We start from the raw sequence: 26,802 nt of genomic DNA on the forward strand, positions 1-26,802 counted from the left end.
GGGTGTATGAATACAATCTGACAGGAAAAAGACAATGGCTCAAAACAATGAAAGTGGGAGTAAAGAAAAGAGCCATTCCTTTGCAAGAGCAAGCCTTTCAAAGGTGAGGTTTGAAAGAAAAAAAAAATAAGTAGCATGTTAGTGAAGGCAACAGTCCTACAGCAGTGTGTAAGTGGAGCAAGGTAACAAAAGACAAGTTTTAGATTCAACATCAAGGAAATAATGATACAGAGGAGAAAGCAGTTAGATTATGAATTTTATCTGGTGGAGGGTGACACAATTAGTAGATAAGCTATTGAGGTAAAGGTTGAGACAGGGTGAGTAAAAACATGAAGGAGTCTTGTCATAAAGAAAGGTTGCAAGATGTCAGTGTATGGTTTGTACTCAGTAGAGGGAGATACAGAAGGAATGTGATATGAAAGGTGATGAAAGAATATGGGAGGGGAAAATCAAGGTAGTGAGCTAGGACGTATTGAAGGGGAATAACAGAGAGTAATAAAAACAACTGGAGAACTGTGAAGAGGAGTAAGAAGTGATAAAAAAAAGATGACATGAAAGTAAAGGGGTTTAAGGAGAAAGGATGATAGAGTCACAGGACGTAGATACAATATGTCATTATAATGTTCTTAGATCAGGTAAGGGCTAGCATAGCTTAGAATGCACTGTGTGTATAGATCAGATTTTCTGTCTAGCTAGGTGATGAGCATGAACACAGTCATCTCTGCAATAGGTGGCATTTTAATTGAGACTTGAAAACTTTCCCTCAAGAAACCTATTTAAGACCATGTTCCAGATTTTACAGATGTAGGAGGAATAAAAAGAGTGGCCAGCAGAGTTGTTTGATTTACTTATTATGAGTACTTTTTATCTACTGAGTGAAGATGCCTGTTTGTTGAGTAGGTTTGTGAATAAGGTTATGTGTGGTAAGTAGCTGAGATAGAGTCAAGGAGTGAGGCAGTTCTAACCAGTGCCGCTTCCTTAGTGGTACATATGTCACACTAGCAGCAAATTTAGCATCTTTTTAATAGTATTGCTCATGGAGATTGGTCTGGGTCACCTGAAGTTTAATGAGGATAAGAGCTGCACAGAGCAGTCATGGAAGGAAGACAGGTGAAGCAGTATTTTCTAGTAAGGTAAGGTTTGGTAAGGTTTTATGATATAGACGGTGCCAGTTACTGATGACTGTTTTATTACTTTATCTGCATTTTACTCAGATTTCAAGTTGTCAAATGTTTTACATCTAATAGCTTAGTGTGGGTTATTAATTTGATTTTATGTTGTTTGTGGAGGTTAGAGTAAAGAGTGATTTTAGGACATATTGTCATTTTGAGGTCCAAGTGAATGTGGTTGTATCCAGACATAGGGTGGACAATTTTTGTAACACTTTTGTATGTGAAAGTATTTCAAAAGCCTTTGATAGGACAAGCAAGATGATGATCATTAGGTTTCCCCACATTTCTTTTTCGATTAATAGTAGTTTTGACATTAACAAAGGCTGTAGTAGTATTAGGATCAGGACAGAAACAATGATATGTTGTAGATAGCAGGTTGTTGTCTGAAATAAAGTAGTTGTGTATCAACACATTTCACAAGGATGTTTGAGAGTAGAGATAGAATGGCTTGTATAAGGGTAAAAAGTAAGATTTTTTTATATAAGCATGGAATCTAGCTTTCTTTAATGCATCAGTTAAAAACAGAGAAACTGGATATGCCAGGGCATCTGCTGCCATTTTAATGTAATCTACTGGTAGGTTGGTTTCAGTTTTAGAGGTATTTTTTTTTAAGTTAGAGTTGGAGATGGATTTTAGGGAGAACATTTTTTGGGTGGAATATTGCTTTAGAGGAAGGATTGGGGGGTAGTAGTGCTTGACAGGTTTAGGAGAGAAGTTACGGAGTTGATGAGGTTTGCTATAACTTACCCGAATGACAGTCAATCGATCATCAGATGGTTGAAAACACGGTTGGCAAGAGGCACTTAATTGACCCTGCTACGTTGACTATGTATGGTTGAATCACATGTTGCACTCTACCATTTGATAATCAATGTACCCACACTGTGAATGGAGGTCACACTGCAGTGAGGAACTGGGAATTAGCCCATTTCCTCACTGTAGTGCGATCTTGGAGTTGGTATATTTAACATGCACGGGGTGTGGGGGGTGGAGTGTAGAGTTCAATGGTACATTAATGTCCATAGCAGAGGGTGACTGACGTCACCCTCTGCTATGTCGAATACATCGAACGATGTATTCATTTTCATTTTAGTTTACTATTCGGGATTTCAAATCCAATATTTAGGGTCAACGTTATACACATTTGATCCAAGTTGATTAGAAATTTCCATAGTAAACTGCTGATGAACTATATATTGAATAGGTGAAATTTTGAATTGATTTGAATGAGGGACAGCAGAAGGGTTAAGTTGGGTGACTTGTTCGGGGTTTATTAGTTGATTGGCATAAACCAAAATGGTTTTGGTTCTTTTGATTTAAAGCGTGGAGACTGATGTAATATGATTTCTTGTCAAATGTGGTCCTTACTTAGTAGTCTCTCTGTATTATTTATATTTTTGTGGGACAGACCCTGTCTTAGTTTTTCTTCAAGTCTCCCATGCTTTGTCCCTCTAGTCCATAAGTTGCTTGGTTTGTCTAAAGATTCCGGGTGCTGGATTTGGTTTTATTCTTCTCATTATTATAGGCCCATGTGCATTTATAGTATTGAGGAATGTGGTATTCAATAGGGAGACAGTGTTGTCTGGTTGAAGGGTTAGTAGCTGGGTGCAGTTTATTCACTTTAATTTTGATATGAAGTCATCTTTTTTGAAGGACACCCTATTGTGAGTTAGGGGATTCTGTGTTGCTGGTTTGCATTTAGTGAAGGCCCTTTCCCTTATGGTTCGGTCAAAACATGGTCATCAGAATAATACCTTCATCATGGCTTGCTCTTAATGAGTATGATGGTTATATTATTTGTAAGGTTGAGTTTGGTGGTGGGCATGATAATTTGGAATGAAATTCGGAATGACTGAGTGCTAAGTAGAATAGCAGAATAGAGCTCTGCTAGCAACTGGAAGCCAATGAAGTCCCTTTAAGAGAACATATTATTGGGTATGCTTGCTAACTATTAGTATAAATGGCAGATTTTGTTTTGCAATGCATGCAGTTTTTGTAAGTTTGTGCTAAAGTGAAATGTTTATAAAGGCAGGATATATTCAACTTTGGTAATGAAGACATTTCCAGCTATAGACTGTCTTATAGTTGTGCATAATAAGAGTGACATTTTTAACAAAGCTTCCATTAAAAAAGAGCTCTGATGACTGTATTCTTTAAATTACTTGAGAATGTTAAGGCAGGGCTAACAAGGACTTCAAGATGTCTTTGCATGGAGGAGTATGGCCAAGATGGTGAGCAGTTAACAGCACTGTGTTTTAGCTCTGCTTCATTTAACATCTCTGACAGGAATTTTAATAAAAACCTCAAATGGAAAGTTTCATAACTTGATGGATTTATAGTTGAGCATCTGCTGAACAAAAATTACTACAAAAAAATAACACATTTGAAACTCTCATAATTTTTTTCCAGTCAATAAAACTAGAAAGAACTAATAATCTCTGAATGAGCTACTCTAAGCCCAGTGTACAGGACAGTACTATGAAAAAAGACATACAAGCTATTCTAAGTAACATCAGTGAATTATCTGTAAAGATAGATACATTGAAAACAAAACAAAAGCAAAATGGACAATTTCAAAGAGGAATTTAAAAAACAAGTTGAAGTGCTGATTGAATTCTTGAGCAACAATTATCACAAATATCGAGTATAGCAGAGGTAGCGTCTGCTTTTGATGAAATATTACTTGCAAATGAGAATAACACTAATTTTTTTCTAATATTCCAAGATAAAATAGAAGAGGCAGGTCTGAAAGGGAGGGGTTAGGTTGATTTTGTGAAATGGATTAGTGTAATAAGGCAAAGTGTACTGGAAGTGATGTAGGTGTAGGGTGAGGCTTAGAGAACAGATCTAGAAGGAATAACATTGGTATTTACAGGATTCCTGAAAAAGAAGAGGGAGACAGTATGATTCACTTCATTAATACCATGCTGCCTAAAAGCTTGAACCTCCATGAAGCTTTTTTCCTTTGACATCGAAAGGGCACATAGATCACTTTCTAACTCATCTGTGAAAAAAAAAAAACATCTTCACCAAGGTTGTAAGATTTTTTTCACAAGTCAATATAAGGATTTAGTCTTAAAAGCTGCATAAACTAATTATCCCATTAAAATTGATGGAAATTCTATAAGATTTGACAATGAGTATTCTGCATTAGTGATGTCTAAAAGAAAAGCATGTCAGCCACTGTTAAAACAATAGTAAATCACAAATCTTATTTCCAGCAAAAATAAGGATTCACCATCCAGAAGGAAAGAAGATTTTAATACCTTGGAAGATGCAATGGACTTTATACAGAAAAATAAAATCCAAGAAAAAGAAAACAGCAGAAATGGACTTGAATCTATCTTGTTTTGCACAAATGCACTCTTTTGCACAGTTCTATATATTTACTGATATTGGTATTTATATCATTGTATATTTGTTGTTTTAGATTACTTCTTGTTAAATGTTGTTTTTATATGTTGCTGGAGGATTTGCTTAATAACAATGTCATTGTACTTTATGACACTGTCTCTAGTACGTATTACAATACAGTTGAATTGAACTTGAATTTACTTAATAAAGTAGAAAATAAACGTTCATTAAAGAATTATTAGGTTTAGCAGGTTCTGGCTTTTGAGCTAAAAGAAGAGCTACCCTCATGATATTGAAGAAGTAAAAGATACCTATGCTAATAAAAATGGTATGTTAAGCATTGTTATGATTAAGTGGAACAGAAAACTGTATACATTAGTGAACTTGTATTGGATTCCAGAGGTTAGAGATAAAGATGGAAAAATTACTTAGACACTATAGCCTATTACATGAAAGGTAAAGTCATAATGGCTGGTGATTTTAATTGTATTTTATCACACAAAGATTCCACTGCAGATTAAAAGCTGAGAATCACATCTTCAGCCATACACTTAATAAATTTGATAAATCTAATGAATTTAAAGGATATATATGAGCTAAATAAAACAAGCTCACTTCAATTTACCCATTACTCATATAGATCAATCAAATATTTATATCATTTTTGTCTCAAGCAATCTATCACATATCAAAGAAGTTTCAATAGTTTCACATCCATTATCAGACCATAATGCTATAATCTTTAATGTTATTGTAAAAACTGGCAATGTAATACATCACAGGAGATTACCAGCATACATTATTAAAATAAAAGGATTCAAAGATTGGTATGTTAAAGAGATCAAAAATTTCCTTGAAATAAACATGAATAGTGAAGTAACTGACATTGCACTGTGGGATTCACTAAGGACTTACTTAAATGGAAGAGTTACAAGCTGGTATATTAGTAAAACAAGAGAATGGGACAAAGAACTGAATACACTACAGGCCAAAAGAGACACACTACAGTAAAATCTAAAAGCAAATGACATTATTAGTCAGTCTTAAATTAAAAACTTCAAATAAGTTGAAATTCTAAATCATAAAGTTTCAATAAACCTGGAAAAACTTAAACTTCAGGCATATTAAGTAACCCCTTTAAGCTTGCATAAACTTGCTCTTAAATAAAAGAAAATGAATAAATTAAATTGTGTCAAATAAATTATAACATATATAAATAAAAAATAAAGTAGAACAGATGTTAAAGGTACTCTTGAAGACTAAAATATTTTATAAAAATATAATTAATAATACAAATAATCTAGATAATGATATGGTTAAAAAATTCTAAGGGAAAATATAAATAATAAATTAACAAGTGAACAAATAAAAAATGATAGATCATTCATTTTAACAGAAATAAAACATTAAATAAAAAAGTAAAAAAAAAAATGATAAGGTGCTGGACTTAGATGGTCTTATACCAGAACCATATAAAAAACTATGAAAGATGCAGTTAAAATATTATATATGATTTAGAGACATCATAACAACTGCTGAAGTCCTCCCATTATGGAAATATTCTTTTTTATCACCTATTTTAAAACAGGATAAGGATCCTACAAAGTATTCATCATACAGACCCATTTCACTTTTAAATGGGGACTATAAGATGTTCATGTCTATTTTAGCTAACAGAATTAATGTACTTATAAGTAAACTATTTAACAATGATCAAGCTGGGTTTATTTTAAATAGACAAGTACAGGATAATATAAGAGTGCAGACATTAATAGGCTATGCAAATAAAAATAAAAAATGACTTTCTATCATTAATCATGATGTAGGTAAGGCTTTTGACTCAGTTAATTGATCATACTTGTTTAAAACACTTAAAGAGTATAATTTCTCACCTGAGCGAATTGCATTAATTTCTAAGTTATACAACAACTCTTATGCTTATTAAAATATGTTCTTTTATTTCTTATTCCTTTAAATTATGAAAGTTCACAAAACAAGGCTGTCCATTATCACCTTTAGTTTTTGCATTAGCTATAGAACCATTTACTAATAGTATTAGATCCAATACGAACATTAATGGTATCAAAATAAAAGAAGAGTTCAAGCTAAAGATTCAGCTCTTTGCTGATGATATTTTACTATCAATAGAAAATATAGAAAATTAATTAGCACATATAAGTAGTTCTATGAGTCAGCTTGAAGAAATCTCAGACTTAAGATTTAATCAGAATAAAAGAAAACCAATTAATGAAAAAATAAAAAAAAAACAAATAAGTAATATTCTAACTTCAATTGGAATAGCAATCAAATTAAATACCTTGATATAACCATTATGTCAAATATTAAAGAAATAATACAAATAAACTTTCGACAGGTTGTTTATAAAATTTTAAGTTTAATCACACATTGAAGCACATTCTTCTTTACCATGGAAGAATGATTAATGCTTATTAAGATGGCAATTCTCCCTAAAATATTGTTTGTCTTACAGTCTTTGGCACTATCTCCACCAAAACCAAATTAATGAAGAAGATAAATAATATTCTACTTAATTTTTTAGCATCCTAATAAATCAAAAAGTTTCCATTGACTGGTACAGAATGGATTGAGATAATAGTGGAATAGAATTACCTGATATTCAATTATATGCTACTTCAACAATTGTGAAAGTTATGGCATTGTGGATAAATTCATCTTATGATTCAAAATGGAGACAAATACATCAAGAAATATTAGTAAATAGTAGTTATATCACAAACAGTCATAAACAAATAGTATCTAAAAGTTTTATCTGGCTATTAAATGATTTTTGCATAAATGGTATTTTACCCGCTTTTCAAATTCCCTATTTAAATAACATCATTTCCTCTTTCCAAAAGTTCACATATTCTAATCATTGTATTAAAGACTTAATATTTTCTATGTTTCCAACAACATATACAAATGACTGCTTAGAAACTCATAACTTCAGCAAAAATGCTAGTATTGAAACAACAAAGTAATTTAATTTATTGGCATCAATTCTGAAGTGGTACCAATATATATATATATATATATATATATATATATATATATATATATATATATATATATATATATATGGATCTACCTGACTACATCGGCAGTTCTAAACACCGACAACTACTTCACCGACACCACATAATTGACAGTTCACAAATACGACACCACATACACTCGACACATCATAACAACAAACAAAACAAATCCCCTGTCCAAAACCCACACACACAACACAAGCACACCAAAATCCTTACAAACCAACACTAACCCTTACATACACAACTATCTACAACCCTAACCGAAACCCTAACCCTAAGGTCCGTCACGATCGCACACTCACCTAACCTGCGCCCTAACCCTAACTCACTTAACCCGCCCCTAACCCAAAAAATATCACTACTGCACCCTTACCTAACCCGCGCCCTAACCCTAACTCACTTATCCCACCCCTATCCCTACAGATCGTCAACATCGTGCACTTACCTTACTCGCACCCTAACGGCCGTCACTACCGCATACTTACACATCCTTTCCCCATCTCAGTGTTCTCAGCATCGGTGTCTTCCTCCATCAGTCTTCTGCCTTGTCGATCTTCTGGCGCTTTGTCGGTGTTATGACGTGTCGATCTACTCAGGTAGATCCATAGATATATATATATATATATATATATATATATATATATATATATATATATATATATATATATATATATATATATATATATGTACGTACATACACACACACACACACACACACACACACACACACACACACACACACACACATATATATATATATATATATATATATATAAGCACTCTACAATCTCAAAATACTGAAATCTCAAATTTCAGTATCTCGAGACAAAAATGACTAAAGTGCAGCTGAGCAAAGCTGCAACTGATTGAACTCAACGTGTCAAATGTGCGGTTGTGATGCTGCTGTATGTGAGATTTGCTGTGTTTGGAGGGTGTGGTCTGCTGTGGTATATGGTTTGCATGCCATTGTGTGAATATATGTGGTTATTCAGGTAAGTGCTGTTTTTTAAGGGTTTTGGGTAGGGATTTGAGCATATGTGAGTGTGTTGGGAAGTTTTAGGTGTAGGTTAGGGTAGGTAGGTAAGAGTGAGTGTATAAGTGTTGAGACTGGTGGTGTTTCTATGTTTGTGGTGTGTGTTTCTATAAGGGGAATATAGAGTATGTAGTGGTGTGTTCAGTGTCTTTGTCTTTTTAGTGTGACCTTGGAGTTAATATATATAAGTAGCGGCAGTGTGGGGGGGCACAGCCCCCCACATTGCGGGTGCAGGAGGTTTGGCCCCCTGCTTATATGTAGGCTAGATATGTGTATTTGTGTTGTGTTTGTGTGTGTTTTGCTGGTTTGTTGTAGTGTGGGGAGGAAAGTGTATGTATGTTTTGTTTGTGTGGCAGACAGTGTATTTAAAATTTGCAGTTTTGAATTTTGCACTTTTGGGGTTATGATATTGTGAATGTTCAGCTTTATAGTCTGGAGATACTGAAATTTGAGATTTCAGTATTTTGAGATTATAAAGTGAATATATATATATATACATATATATATATATATATATATATATATATATATATATATATATATATATATATATATATATATATATATATATATATGGATCACCTTTAAAACCTCGAAACCGCGTTTGCCCGACACACTAATGACCGACACGAAAAGACCGACAACAAAAACGCCGACAACGCAAAACACCGAAAACCATTACACCAACACACTACACGTAAACAACACAGTACACTACATAACATATGCACTATCCCTAACCCAAACCCTAACCCTAAGGTCCGACACTACCGCACACTTACCCTACCTGCACCCTAACCCTAACTCACTTACCCACCCCTAAACCCACAGTCCCTCACTATCGCACACACACCCTACCTGTACCCTAACCCTAACTCACTTAACCCACCCCTAACCCACAGTCCCTCACCATCGCACACACACCCTACCTGCACCCTAACCCTAACTCACTTAACCCACCCCTAACCCACAGTCCCTCACCATCGCACACACACCCTACCTGCACCCTAACCCTAACTCACTTAACCCACCCCTAACCCACAGTCCCTCCCTATCGCACACTTACCTGTCCGCTCCCTAACACTAAATCCCTCACTCGATCGCACACTTACCGAGTCCGTCGGTTTCTCACCTTTTCAGTCATCTGCGTTGTCGGTATTCTCGTCCCGTCAGATTCCGTGTCGGGCAAACGCGATTTCGAGATTTTAAAGGTGACCCATATATATATATATATAGTTAAAATTTTAAGGTCCAAATACAATCAAGATTCTGAGAACTGGTTAATTTTACAAATATTTGGATACTTTGTGAATGCAGATGTAAATAAGATATTTAATGTAGATAAGAAATCATTCCCCAAATTATTGGAATTCTCAATAAATAATAATAATGCAATGAAAAAAAAAATCATATTTGTCACACATTTATAAAATTCTTAAGTTAGATTTCACATGTGTAGACAATTCCTATTGGAACTACTCCTCAAAAATTAATAATGAAAACGTCTATGAAGAATACAAGAAGTTAATAATAAAATCTACAGATAAAACTACAAATTCATTATATTGGAAACGTTTTACACAGAGCTTTTGCCACTGCTAACAAAATTAAAGTTACATATAAATCAAATAGAATTAAATGCTGGAGACATGATTTTGTGGTAATAGCTGATTGGATGCATATGATATATGAATGTGAAGTCATCTCCCCTTTTGGAAAGAAATTACTAACTTTGCTAAAGCTCTGTGGTCATATAGATGTAATATTTCTAAATTTTTAGTTTTATTAAATGTTCTGATTCCTGAGAAAATTCCTGAAACCCAAGTACCTCTTCTTTGTTCTATTCTTGCTATAGCCAGAAATGTATTTACTAAAAATTGGAAAAGTAAAGTTACCTCCTCTAGTGCTGAATTTATTAGTATGGCAAAATTGTTTGCATTAGTGAATTGCATACTATAAAGATGAGAGCTTTTAGTATTACATATACATATAAATCGTGGCTTAAACTTAAAGACTTGCTTGAAAAATATTAATTGTTGTTGATGTATAACTTTGATGTATTGATCAACTATGGACCTATGTAAGTAGTTATTTGTTTGTTTTATAACTTATTTGTGTATTTATTGTTTTAAAATCAAATAAAGAAATGATCTCATTATATATTTGCTGTGTAGCATTTGTTATTGGATTACTTGAATTATCCCTTGTTATCATGGGGAAGAGTAGCAAGTTTCTGAATAGTAGCAAATAGCATAATGCTAGATTTTTTGTGATTAATTATTAATTTGCTGTTAGCTAACTGATTGCAGAGATTAATGACATTGCCCTGTGAGTTGTGTTGAAGCCCAGACAAAATTGTATTTGCTAATACAAGTAGTAGAACATCTGCATGCAAAGTCATACTGATATGGGCTAGATCATAAAGTAAGTAAAGGAATAGTTAATAATGAAAATGGTAAGGATCAAGAACTGATCACTGGAGGTCAGCAATGTTGAGTGTTTTCCAAATAACTTTTAAGCCACTGGATATTATTTAGCAAAACTTGAGTTGGTTGACCAATGTTTTGTGATTTGTAATTTCAAATGCATTTGCCAACTCTAAGAAGAGACTGGCAGTAAGTAGGCCATTGTTCATATTTCATAAAATTGAACTGTTGTTAGTGTAAAGTGCAATCACAGTGCTGAAGGTCTTATGGAAGCCCTGCTGTTTGTCAGAAAAGAGTCCATGGCTATTTATGTGGTCAAATGTCTTCTTGTATATCAGTTTTTTAAATGTTTAGTCAATGGGCACAGGTTAGAAATTGGCCTACAATTTTTGTAATCTTTTGGTACACCTATTTTGGGTACTGGGATTATGACTGAACAGATGAAAAACGATGGAATGAGGATGTATTTAGGGCTAGTTTATAGATATCAGTAAAATGTCTGGCAGTATAAGATATTACCATTTTAGGAAGGCATGGTGTAGTTTGTTAAATGTTACCCTGAAGTGTTGTTTAGCTTTAAAAGCTGAGCTTGAGTTTCTTTGGCAGTAAGATGTTTAAAATAGAAAGTAGAACAGCACTCAGCCGGAAGATAAACATGTGGAAGGTATCATCATTAAATTATTGCTGGAGTGGGATGTTGGGAGAAAATGAGTTTTCCAGGTTAGTAAAAAGTTTCTGTAGAAAGATATAAATATGATACCTGGAAAGAGGTATAGCAGCTGCTTAGCATGTACAGCTAATTAATGAAAGTGGCACACTAAACAGAACTACTGCTTCACAGTGCCTGTGTCTTTGATTCAAATTCTGCTGTGGGTGCCTTCTATACATGCATGTCTTAACTGTATCCATGTTGTTTTTTTCAATTGCTTTTCATCTTTTCTCCCATTTCTCAGAATAAATGCATAATAGGCAAATTGTTGATCTTGCAATCAGACCATATATATCTGTGTGTGTGTGTGTGTGTGTGGGGGGGGGTAAGCTTGAGTGAGTGTGTGTGTGTGTGTGTGTGTGTGTGTGTGTGTGTGTGTGTGTGTGTGTGTGTGTGTGTGCGTGTGGGGGGATAAGCTTGAGTGTGTGTGTGTGTGTGGGGGGTGTGAGTGAGTGTGTGTGTGTGTGTGTGTGTGTGTGTGTGTGTGTGTGTGTGTGTGTGTGTGTGTGTGTGTGTGTAACTATGCGCTTATCCCATTTTGGACTGACATCAAGTTCAACATTGGTACTGTGGCTTATACCCACTGGTTGGGGTAAACACAATCTCTCCCACTATTTTCAATATTATTTATTTATTTATTGATATTTGTTAACCGAGTTTGTCCAACTGGGCTCATAGACCATTTTCATTGGAGACCCGAGGAGAAAAGCTCCAGTAGTATGTTTTTAAACAAGTACAATTTTAAACAATATTGATATAATAGCAGTTATAGCAAAAAGATTCATATATGTTGGGTTACTTTCATAAAAGTTAAAGGTGCATTAGAAAAATCTTAGTAACATAATTTTACATTAATATAGTTCAATAGGTCAACAATAACATTTTTTGTTTGTATAAAATTATGCAAATGCATAGTAGACACATTGGAGAGAGAAGTGTAATGAGGTACTAAGTATGGTCCTATAGAGGGTACATAAAGGGAACAAGGGAGTATTTGTGGAGTAGTTTGCCTACTGACCTTTTTGGGTGGTAGGCATCAAGTAATTTCTGGTTAGAAGTACATAGAGTCTGGGATGGGATGTAGATGAAGACTAAGGAAGATAGAGATGGACAGAAGGAGGTTTTATAAAGAAAAGGGTATAGCATATGAAATTGATAAGATAGCAGAAATTGGGGAATATAGCAATATTGGCAATATGATAAAGTTGTAGCTGGAAAATGAAACAATGAATGAACAATCACCACTGAAAGTTTATATTTTTTAATTTAAAATTAGGATAACAGAACTTATATTTTAATAAATACAGGTAAAAACTGTTGCCAGAGCACCATGTTGTACATCTCATACATGATTATTATACTAAAATTAAAATTTTAATTAACAATTAACTATTAAGATAATTTAATTAGCAATGATTAATTTAACTATAATTATCTCAAATAATAACCATAGTATTGCTTGGTATACCACATCAGGTGATGTCTCTACATTGTAAATATTTTACTTGCAGATGTCATACTTTACAAGATGCATACAATTAATCTCCGTTCTAGTTTCAACAGATTATACGTAAACTTTGTGAAGCCACATATCATATATATATAATAAATAAATATAGAATAAAAGTCACATAAAACAATTGGTTATTATAGTGTTAATGCATTACTTTATGACATGTATCATCTAATAAGGTGATATGTTTCCACTCTGGTCAACATCATGAAATCCAAAAGGGATTGAATGGAGAGCTATCAAATATCTATTTTCATTTTGAGTTTTTCCGTTTTTAAATTAATGATTGCACCCTGTTACAATTTTTTTTTTACCTGTAGTGGCAAGCACAGGTGTTCTGGGCCATGCATACATTAGGCCATCGGTCTGTACTCCCCCTTGACTTGCCCTCACATTCAACCTGTACTAACTGTGGCAACTCAGCAACAGCTATAAACTCTTCTGACCTGATTGTAGGCATTCGGGTAGTAAAAGCAGTTACATTTTTGCTTACCCACAATATAGCATACTGATGGGTTTTTAAGCATTCTTTCTCCTGCATTTTGGGTCAATAACTATAGGTCTCACACAGCCTTATACTTTCCACTCTCTTGGCACCCTGCCCGAATGATAACATGTAACTAGCTACCTAGATGACCCTCCCACTGACCAGTCAGTTACAGACAAAGGTTTTCAGTATACCTGGCCCTGGAAAGGTGCCATTTTCAAGAATAGTTCTTTCTCCCACACTGTTAACTTCTCCCACATGCCCTGACACTGTTTGCTTTGTCAAGTAAGTTTATTTAACTGTATGTCTGTGCTCTGCATTTTAAGCTATCTTGTGTAAAGATGACAAAATGCATGGTTGTGCTCTGCATTTTAACGTACTGATGCAAGGATATTCTATTGCAATGTGACGTCGCATTTGGATATATGGCTCTGCATAACATGTAGCATTGCTTAGTTATAGTGCTGAGAACCCATATTCTGTTAAGCTCTTTGAGTTTTTTCCTGTTGCACCTGTATTACGAGTACATTGCTATGTCATAGGTCATGGTAACAAACGTAATGTTATAGATTAAACTTATGCTACACAGTAACAATAATCTACTCATATGTTCAAAATTGGATTATATGAGATCATGTTGCTATACCTGAATAAGTGTACCTGATGAGAGCCTATATGTATGTAATTATGTTGTATTAATACTGATCTACTTAGTACTAACACTAAACTGCCAAAAGGCAAAGGGACCAAGAACATTATAATAATATCTTGTCCTCGATATAGACAATCATCTCTTAAGTGATAAAAGTTTTAACATAGATTTGATAGACATATTCTCCTTCAAGCCTGGGAAGAAATGTGCACTAGTTCTAATTTGCCACCGTAACTCATCAATTTCCAACTGCACTTGCCATGGTCCACCCCTGATGTCTGTTGGCCTGCATTGTAACACTGCAAATTTAAAACTATGCCCGGTGTGGTCAATTGCATGCTTAGCAAGTGCATTGTTAATATATTTTTTAGCAACGGCATACATATGCTCATAAATCCGTTGCTTTAACTTTCTTTCGGTCTTCCCAATGTAAAATGCGTTACATTCACTACACAATGCAACATATACTACTGATGAGGTTTCACAATTGAATCTCGAAGTTATTTTATATGTTTTACCATTAATATACAATTGATTCGTCACCATTATGTGCTTACATTGTGAGCAACTACCACATTTAAACATACCTCTTACTTTTTTGCTATTATACCTTACATTATTTTTTATTTCCAAAATGGATTTTAAGTTTTTCCCTCTTCTATAAGTTATTTTTGGATTTAATCCAAACACTTTAAGTAGTATCTCATTGTTTCTAATAATGGACCAATTTTTGTTCAAAGTCTCTCTAATGGGGGCATAATCCATAGAGTATGTACAAAGAAAGTTTATACTATAAACCTTACATTGGTCAACTAGATTTGACTGTACAGAATCCATACCTTCAACTTGACAATTATCATCTTCGATAACCAACCCAATATGTGCTGTTATACACTCGGACAGTAGCGGGACAAAAACCCATTAAGTCTTTTTTGAATTACTTCCTTTTTAACACTCATCAATAAGTGTACAGGATATCCTCTATTGAGGAACATGGTTTCTAATAGATTACATTCAGAATCGAAATCAGAATAGGCTGAAATCATACGGGCAGCTCTTACCATTTGTCCTTTAATTACTGCCCTTTTCTGATGGTATGGGTGATCACTTGAGAAATGAAGAAAAGTATTAGAATATGTAGGTTTTCTAAAGATATTACTTTTAAATTTGGAATTAGCACTATCTTTAATAAGCAAGATATCTAGAAAGCTAATGGACTCCTCCCCTATAGTGTATGTAAAATCTAAAAAAGAGGTGGTTTTAGAGATGCTTCTAATAAACTCAGGTATCATATAAACATCCCCTTTCCAAATACAAAACATGACATCCTGGTACCTAGTGTACCAAGAGATGTTGTTCTTGAACAAAGGTTCATTATAAAGAAAGTTATGTTCCCAATATGCCATTACAACATTGGCAAAACTTCCACCGCATGGGGAGCCCATAGCTACTCCTGACTTTTGTAAATAGAACTTTTCTTCAAATATAATGTAATTATTAGTCAAAATAATTTCTAACAATGTCTCTATCAGGTTGATGGTATTACTGTCAACATTTTTCGTGAGTAAAAATTCTCTGGTCCACTCAATTCCAATAGTGTGTGGGATGACTGTATATAAGTCTTTTACATCTATTGTGAGAAAGCAGATGTTAGACTGAAATTCAAGTTTATTAATGTTATGTAAAAAGCTCCACAAGTCCTTACATATTTGTGTTTCACTTGCAAGGTGTAGTTTGAGGAGGGTAGCTATGTATTTTGCGCACCCATAGGTGATTGAGCCATGCCCATCAACAATTGGTCTAAATGGTGGGTCTATTAAGGATTTATGTGTTTTAGGGGTGCCAAATAGTGCTGGGGTGACAGGTGCTAACATTGACAGATAGTGGTACAGGTCTATGTCAATAGCTCTTTCAAGAAATGAGTCATCTAACATGTTTCAATTTTTTTTTATATAAGCTACATTGACTTCATTTAAAGAAACTCTAATATATGTCTCACTATCTAAATGTTTACACATTTTTGTCACATAAACATCATAATCCATGAAAACCAGACCTCTGCCTTTGTCTGGCTTCATGACTCTAATGTTGCACTCTTTTAATAGGTTGATAAAATCCTGCTCTAATATGCTAAAGTTATGCTTAATAACTCAATTTTGATAAACTTCTCTTATTGCTCTAAAATCAAGTTCACACATTCTTTCAAAAGCGAGCAACTCGGGATGAATTGGAGGATTAAATAAGCTAGAAACCCTAATAGAGCTGGTCATATTACAATTATTGCTCATAGTTAAATTTAAGTTAAGTTTACAGACAAATAATTTAAGATCTATTAAAGTATCAACAATGTCCATTCTTCTGGTAGGGACAAAAGTCAACCCTTTCGATAGAAAATCTACCATCTCCTGATGGACATCCAAGATCGTATAGTTGAATATTTTAAAATCACCCTTTGAACTAGTGTGAATTCTTGGGGCTAAAATGTCATTGCCATCATGTACTATCACCTCCGCTGTCTTTTTCTGTTGTTGCTCCTCCCTTGGATGCGGTTGTTGTTGCATTGATGGTTGCTGGTACGGGTGTTGTTGTTGGACTGAAAATCCTGTCGATTAGAATCATCAGTCCTATTGTCTCTATTACCAGAATTACCAAAATTACCATAATTGGAATTATTAGGAGTATTACTACTCCTGGCATTGTTGTGTTGTCGACCAGCATTATTAAGCCGCTCACTCCTCCTAAGTGGCTTATTAACTTGTTCATCAGATACTGAATTTTACTGTAATACAGTCTCCTCATCTTCATTTTGATCATTCAAATTTAAGTTAGTGTTCACCACAGACATTTGATTATTTGGGACATTAAAAGGGGGCTTGGGGTATGCTTGTTTCTTTTTTTTTTTTTGGCATAATCGTTTACATCCCTTGCAATCTTTTTCTTTTTAGTGACCAGCAGTTTACTTAAAGTTGTTTCAATACTTGTAAAAATTCTACAATACTCAAACTTGTACCTAACAAAATCAACATATGAGTAGATTATTGTTACTGTGTAGCATAAGTTTAATCTATAACATTACATTTGTTATCAAGTATGTATATTATTGTTTTGATTCATTATTATAAATACATATAAAATTGTCACGTCAAGATTTTCTATGATTTTAAAGAAATAAATTGACGTGTAGGTACTTCATCATGAACAACTACAATTTGGTTTAGCTATTGCAATATGAATTATAATGTTAACATGGTAATTTTAGTAAGCCTTGTAGGGAGGCCCATTATTTTTCATTTTAATTATAATTATATTAATAACAACCAGTTAAAAATTAGTATTTACATTTTAGTTTTAATTTATAAAAGAAATCTTTTATATATTAATCCAATGGCTAGCACGTTTAGTAAAAATTAATTTATTTTTAATAGTGCTTTAAAACATCTTTATCGAACAACTTGGTTACATTTAAGCTGTTGTTTTTATTTTAGTATGTTGATTTGGAGTGTTAATGGTGCTTTAAATTTTTGATTCTGAGTCAACAAAAACTGCTGTGATTAATTATGTGCTTATTTAATTGCAATTAAGTGTATATAAAGAGTTTTTGTGGTTTAGTTAACTGTTTTGTCTGAGGAAGGCCAGGTATTTACCTAGCCGAAAGCGCTCACAATAAACAGTTTTTTATCAGCAGTTTTGTACGTAGCCGGCTTCTATTGCTCCCGGTTTTGTTTTTCATGTTAACAATTTTAGAAAAGGTTGAGTGTATTGAGTAGAATGAAAATGTATTAAAACAAAAATTGATGTATAAGGAAAGCATATATATTTTAAAATATAAAACTTTGTTACCTATAGGCTTAAATAATGAGCTGAATTGGAAGTGTTTGCTTTAAATGAATAATTTTAAGTAAACTGATTAATTGTTTAACTAACTGAATGTAATTTATGGATGTATAAGAAGGGTGTTTTTTGTTCTTCTATTATTCCTTGAAGGTGTTTACACAGAGGCACTAGAATACATTTTTGCATTTTACTATATATTTTTTGTTTTTCTGGAGTTTTCCATTGTGAGCAGAACTGCTGATACATTTGAAACATTTGCACAATAGTTGCTGTAATTTGTGGAGTGAATAGAATTGCCAAACTACCTAGATTACCTTCAGCTGATCGCAGCCCATAGACTACACTTCAACCTTACCCGCTCTTTCTGACATCCTTTCCCCCTTACTTACCAAACAGAACACTCAGATCCGAAAATCAAAACCTAATTAGTGTTCATAAACCTAACTGTAAACTCACCTGCACAGTTACTCCTTTCTTTTTCCTTGGCCAAAAAATGGAATTCTCTTCCCACTACTCTTAGGACAATGCAGAACCTGGAAAACTTTAAAACACTCCTCCATTCCTACCTTTTTTCTAAATGGAAATGTACCTGTACCCTTCCAACCTAACCACATCCCTTACTCTCTTGTTCCTCACTGCTACCTCAATAATACTTTCTATTACCAAGCCATACATCGTTATATCAACACTATTATTGTTTATTACCTAGGAATTTCAACTGTCTGTTTACTGAAATCAAACTAAATGCAACCATATTTATGACTTGCAACGTTATTGTATGTTTCACTATGTTATTACTATGTTGTTGCGATATTATTGGGTTTTTCACTATGTTATTTTTGTTTGTTTTTGCTCTTGTTGCTATTATGTAGACATTCTTTATTGTAGTTGCATTGTGTAGCTTTTTTCCCTGGGCCTCCACTGAAAATGGGCTGACTAGGCCCAGTGGACTTCCCCAGTCATCAAACTGGAAATACATAAAAAAAAATAAATTTTGTGAGATAATAAACTTAATAAGCTTTAGTGCTGGCATGTTCAGGATTCATCTGTGTAACACAAATATGCGAAACAGTAAGAGTGCATCAGCGACAGACAACTACATATACAAAGTATGGTTAAATGACTTAATTTGGCTAACTTTGAAATGACATGTTAAAATATGAAATCTTTTCTAAAATACCCATGAACATCTTCTAAACACAAAATAGTGTTTGGATATTGACTGAGATTAGGCAAGGCTATACTTCTGAAATCTGTCTGTGTCTGCATGTTTTAAATTGGGCTCAAAAGTCTTTCTCAGTTCATCAGTAGCAAAGAAATAACTCTGAATTGTGCTCATTTTTCCAGTCTCACAGAGGTATCAAGTGTCAGAGGCATTCTTCTGTGATCCATTCTCCTTGTATGGAAAATACTTTAACGCAGGCCTGGTGAAAAGTCTGCTCTGTGTCTTTCCTCCACTTTTGGTATTTGATAAGTTATGTTTCAAAGACACTGACTCAAAACTAACAGCAATCGTGACTGCTCCTTATTGACCATAATGAGTGGTTCATCACTATCTCTTAGCCCCACCATTTTGAATGTCTTAATGCAAGTATTTGTTAATTCAGTCTTTTAAGAAATCCCACCTGAATCTACTCTCCCTGGAGGCAATGTTATCATCTGATAACTTCCCATCATAAATTAATTCACACATTTTGTCCTGTCAGCAACATCTACTCAGAAAATATAATATAAAAGGAAAAACTTTTTGAATTGTACCAGGGATACTTTTGTCTCTACAGGACCTTTCGATGCTGGTTGAGTCAGACATTTTATCAAAGTATATTTAATTGATATCTCAATCCATTATATAGGTCAAGATTTTAAGCCCTTAAACTCTGCAAGCCATTTCTATGTTATGGGCCATGGTCCCACATTTGGAACCATTCACTCCTTCCTTCAACTGCCTGTTTGAGATCCAGTGCTATGTTGGGATTTTTATTTGACTCTCTGAAAATACACTTTCTATCTACTAAAACTTCCTGCTTTTGCAAAGTGAAGTTAGGATTCTTGCCTTAAAATACTTTTCTTCTAGTGGTAGTTACAAATAGATTTTTTTTTTGTCTCAACTTTTCAAAGAAGTTTTTTTTTTTTTCTTAAAGGGGATATTTCTCCAGTTAATACGTAACAAAATTCATAGTAAAGTCATGAACAATTATTTCTTCATTGGTATGGATTCATACCCTTTTGAGTGCAAGACGCACACCATACCCATCCAAAAATATCTGCAGAATAGGATTATTACAGAAAAAGCTATGGGGGGAAAAAAAGAAAGAAAAATGCACATAGGACAAATTGCAAATGAATTGTAGTTATATCCTGCTAATACATTGTCCAGCATTCTTTGGGGATTCACTGAGTGCATATAGGAAAATACGGTGCATCTGTCCACCAACATATATATTTTATATATTTTCTGATGAAGTTTGTTTAGCATTAAATCAAACGAAAGCACTAACAAATATCTTGGAGACTGGCTCTTTCCTTTGTGGCTTAGCTAAGTTATTTTGTTGTATATGTATGGTTTACTATCAAAATGTGGAAAATCAAAACATTTTTCCACATTTTGGTTAAATTCATTTTCTGAATTTGGTGTTTGTTAATGCAGAATTACCAAATGTCAGAAATGGTAACCACGGAACTGACATTCGAACATTGGAAGTTAATATCTAACACAATTCATAGTAAAGTCATGAACAATTATTTCTTCACTGGTATGGAGTCATACCATTTTGAGTGCAAGAAGCAGACCATACCCATCCAAAAATATCTGCAGAATAGGATTTTTACAGAAAAAGCTATGGGGAAAAAAAGAAAGAAAAATGCACATAGGACAAGTTGCAAATGAATTGTAGTTATATCCTGCTAATGCATTGTCCAGCATTCTTTGGGGATTCACTGAGTGCATATAGGAAAATACGGTGCATCTGTCCATCAACATATATATTTTATATATTTTCTGATGAATTTTGTTAAGTATTAAATCGAACGAAAGCACTAAAAAATATCTTGGAGACTGGCTCTTTCCTTTGTGGCTTAGCTGTGTGATTTTGTTGTATATGTATGGTTTACTATCAAAATGTGGAAAATCAAAACATTTTTCCACATTTTGGTAAATTCATTTTCTGAATTTGGTATTTGGTAATACAGAATTACCACATGTCATAAATGGTAACTACGGAATTCACATTCGAACATTGGAAGTTCCAATGTAGAAAGTCTGTGTTACTAGTAAGGTTTTTGCAGGGGAGGCTAAGCCCCCCTGTGTTTTCCCACACCCCCTGCTTATTATATATTCTAACTCCAAGATCACACTACAGTGAGGAAAAAGGTAAATTTCCCTGTCCCCACTGTAGTGCAATCTGTTATCAGAACTTTGATCCCATATTAGCAAATGCACACTGCCATTCGCTAATGTGGATTCCAACATTTCTAGACTGGCATTATGGAAACTGGTAAACACACGTTTGACCATCCCATTTTCACATAAGTGCTGTTCCGCATTTTGATAGTAATCTTACATATATATTGTAGCTTGCTACAGATCCCCCACCATGCCCCAGGATTCCCACTTCTCATTTCTTGATGTACTGGAAAATATTAGGGTTCAACCAACACCCTAATAATGGGCAACATCAACTACCCCACCATTAATTGGGAAAACTACTTGTGTACCAACTCCTTAGCTGAACGCTTTCTGGAATTCATAAACTCCAATGCCCTGGATCAACTTATCCACACCCCCACCAGGGACAACAATATCCTAGACCTAGTCATTACCAATATGAGTGACCAGTGTGCCACACCCGAAGTCATCTCCTCATTGGTCAGATCCGACCATAAGCTAATCACCCTAGATATCCACATCCCGTGCACCCCCATTAAGGGAACTACAGTAAAACATTTCTCCAAAGCCAACTTCATGCTTCTTAAGACAGAAGTGGTGAACTTCATGAAACCCATGCAGATGGACAATACAGTTGCAACTGCTGAATCCTACACAAATGCACTCTATAAGCACTTACATGAGTGCATGGATCGTGCTATCCCAAATAGAACCAAGACACTATCCTCCAAAAAAAGGAAGCCATTCTGGTGGTCCCCTGCCATAAACAAACTGTACAACACAAGAAAGAAACTGTTGCAAAAGAGAGTAAAATCCCATGAGTGGAGGAGCTCCCTGGTCAACCTCAGTAAGAAATTGAGATCCCTTATAAGATCCTCCAAAGCTAGCTATGAGAACAAAATCACCACTAATTCTAAGGTCAACCACAAAGCATTCTATAGCTATGTCAAGAATATCAATGGCAACACCCAGATCTGCTTGAGTTACAGCACAAAGGCATGAAAATTACAGAACCAACTGATATTGCCAACATCCTGGCGGATAGGTTCAGTGTTAACTTTACCCCCCCATCCCCTAAAGGGCCCATATCTATACAGGAAGAATGCAGAGTCCCTGTAATCACAACTATGCATATAAAAGCTGCACTCTCTAAAGCCAAAAACACAGTATCCATGGGACCGGACAACATCCCAAACTGCGTTTTACATGAACGTCCGAAAGAACTGGCTCGCCACTACAGTGAGTGTCCTACACTGACCGCCTCAAAAACCTCCAGCTTTACTCTGTAGCATATCGCCTACTCCAAGGTGATCTCTGCCTAACATTTAAAGATATGTCAAACCCAGAGCTGTTGGACATGCTACACCTAAAGAAATCCCAATCCCTCTGAACTACATGCTCTAGGGACCTAAACCTTGTCACCACAATAAACACGACATGCTGGAGGGATAGATAGGCCTCAAGCACCATGCTCAATAATAGCCTTGCATCAGGCTTTGTGCCCACTGAATGGTGCACAGCAACAGTTATCCCACTCCACAAAGGGGGAGCCACCACTGATCCCGGGAACTATCGAACTATTAGCCTGATTAGCCTGGTCTGCAAGGCCGTGGAACGTATCATCATGGAACTTATAAAAAAAGACATTGGTAACCTCCAAACTCTGGATCCCACCCAGTTTGGGTTTATGAAAGGCAGATCATGCCTCCTGAACCTGATCGACTTCATTGAGGCAGTCAACAAAGCTGTAGATGAGGGTAAGGTGGTTCACACAACCTATCTTGACCTTGCCAAGCATTTCAACACCATTCACCATTCTGGAATTATAGCTAAACTCACTAAACTAGGTATAAATCCCTACATCACAAGATAGGTTGCCAACGGGCTCACTGACAGAACCCACACTGTAAAAGTTGCAGACTTCAAATCTGACCTGAAAGCAGTGACAAGTGGAGTACCACAGAGTTCTGTCCTGGGACCTCTCCTGTTTGGTATATACTTCTCTGAAATACAGGCTAACACAGAAGGCCTATGACTAACAACATTCGCAGATGACTGCAAACTTGGAGACATAGTCAAGTCCCCACATGATGTGGACATCCTACAGAAGGACATTGGTGAGACAGATGCCTGGTGTCAGAGCTATGACCTCAAGTTCAATGCCAACAAGTGCAGTGTCATCCCCTTTGGTAAACTCTCTACCCATGAACTACCACATAGGCAGCAATCTACTTAACACCAAATGAGTGATAAGAGACCTTGGGACCCAGTTGGACAGTAGTCTCTCCTTTGATAGTCACATCGCCACAGTAGTCATGAAGTCCTTCTACGTGGTACACCTTATCATAAAAGGGTTCTCATCCAGGAAAAAAAGAGGTCATTGTTCCCCTCTACACGACACTCATTAGACCCATTATAGAGTACAATGCCCCTTTTGGAATGTACCTCACAAGACATCTGCAGCAGCTGGAAAGGCCACAGAAGTACCTCAAAAAGAGGATTACTGGCCTCAAACAAATGCCCTACACTGACCGCCTCAAAAAACTCCAGCTTTACTCCATAGCATATTGCCTACTCCGAGGTGATCTCTGCCTAACATATAAAGCTATGTCAAACCCTTGGGTGGCGTAACCCATGGAACCTTGTTGGCTAGGCTTATGTAGGCCCTTGGGCCAATAGCCTAGTACCTACCTATGAACCTATAAACCTATATCTATATATATATATATATATATATATATATATATATATATATATATATATATATATATATATATATATATATATATATATATATATATATATATATAGGGTCTACTTTAAATGATTGAAGTTGCAGAACATAGAACCACACATCATCAAGGATGAGATGGCTGATGTTCTACAACATCAAACATTAAAATAGAACAAATTAAAAAAGATAAAAAGTCTTCTTGTAAGATTTTGCAGGTGGCACCCCACACTACAGTGAAGAGAATGGTAAATTTCCTGTTCTGTGCTGTACGGTACCATCTTGGTGTTGGTATATTTAAATAGCAGGGGGTGTGGGGGCACAGCCCCCCCCCCCCGTGTGGTGAGTGTAGGGGGGCTTGCCCCCTGCAAAAATGTGATATAAGAAGTTTCATGTTTTAATTTTATTTATTTATTTATTTTTTTGGGGGGGAGTTCAGTATTGCAAAGCTTTGATCCTCTGGTCGTGGATGATCAGAGGTTCGATGTTCTGCAGTTATATATATATATATATATATATATATATATATGTGTGTGTGTGTGTGTGTGTGTGTGTGTGTGTGTGTGTGTGTATATATATATATATATATATATATATATATATATATATATATATATATATATATATATATGGATCCCCTTCAGTTTACCGAAATGCCACAATGCCGAAACACAAATCACCGACACCAAAAGACCGACAACACAAAATACCGACAATACACACAACCATACATGCACTAACCATAACCCAAACCCTAACCCTAAGGTCCGACACAACCGCACACTTACCCTACCCGCACCCTAACCCTAACTCACTTAACCCACCCCTAAACCCACAGTCCATCACTATCGCACACACACCCTACCTGCACCCTAACCCTAACTCACTTAACCCGCCCCTAAAACTACAGTCCCTCACTATCGCACACTTACCTATCCGCTCCCTAACACTAAATCCCTCACTCTATCGCACACTTACCGAGTCCGTCGAGTTCTCACCTTGTCGGTCATCTGCGTTGTCGGTCCTTTGGTGTCGGTGATTTGTGTTTCGGCGTTGTATGCGTTCTGTAAACTGAAGGGGATCCATATATATATATATATATATATATATATATATATATATATATATATATATATATATATAAAATATCTGTTTGCACATACCTTTGCTAAACTGTAGCAATGAAGTCCTTAATAAAAAAAAGATTACTTCTGGCTAGACATGCAACTATTATGTAGCAACAGAATGGTACTTTGTTAAACTCATTTAATAAACTTTTGCAAAGATGTACACTAGCTTATTGTTACAGTTCCTTGCTTACAAACATTAACAAAATGTCATTTAACCAGCAAGAATTTGTGATTGCACGTGGTGGTGGTGCTGCGGTAGTGTTGTCGCCTCACAGTAAGACACTGTCCTGTTCGATTCTCAGCTAGAGTGTCTTCTGCGTGGAGACATGCATGAATGGGCGTACCTTCATTGAAGGTTGTACGTCAGGCCTGGCAAGCCGGTACGTAAAAATCAACTGCCAATCATTAGTGGACTGGACTTCCACTGTGGCGACCCCTAACCGGGAAAAGCCGAAAGACACAAACAAACTTAAATGATAGTTAATACTTGTCTGAGGCACAAGTGTTAATCTTACACTTTTGCTAGAGTAGCCAGCTCCTTTACCACACCGTTCCTTTGGCTTTGGTCAACAGTGACATGTTTGCCTTCCTTCCTATTAAAGTTGTAGGCATTAACACAATCTAAACTACCTCTTACCCATGATATTTCTACTGGTGGGAGCCAACAAAAGTGTTTTCCATACTATCAGTTTGATCTAATAAAAGATGATCTACTACTCGAGGAAACAGTTTATGAATTGTTTATTTATTTTCTTATTTCACTCTTTTATCCATGTTGCCATTCTCTGTGGGTTGTATTTGTTGATCTGCATCGGTCCTACTACGAACTTTCCAAATTAAAATACTCTCTGCCAGTCGTATAAATCTTTTTTATCATCTGATATCATTTTGCACATCACTTTGCATTCTTTTGGTGGCAACAATGCAAGGGAATCCTATTCAATAATGCATCAGTCCAAGCCATTATTTTCTGTTAAATGTATTGTCCCACATTGCCTCTTCCCCTAGTAGTAGTAGTAGGCACTTTCTCTTTTCCTTATTCCTCTGCTTTCTCTTTCTGACTGCTAATAATTCGACCTTCAAAGGGGAGACCTTAATGTCTTCTATTCCCCCATGCAGCACTATGTCTTGGCTCACTCAATAACTTCACAAGCATGTACAGGCTCTCTTTCCAAAATATTCTATTTCATCCTGTAGCTACTCTTTTTCTTTCTCCCACTCATTTAAGCTCAGTACTTTTCTTCTGCCTATAAAATTCTTATTTTTATCTAAAGTTTACATAAACTTTTTTACATAAAAAATTTCACTTACTCATTT

Source organism: Protopterus annectens, chromosome 2.part0 (genome assembly GCF_019279795.1).
Source record: "Protopterus annectens isolate FY-2018-M chromosome 2.part0, PAN1.0, whole genome shotgun sequence".
NCBI classification, from domain to species: Eukaryota; Metazoa; Chordata; order Ceratodontiformes; family Protopteridae; genus Protopterus; species Protopterus annectens.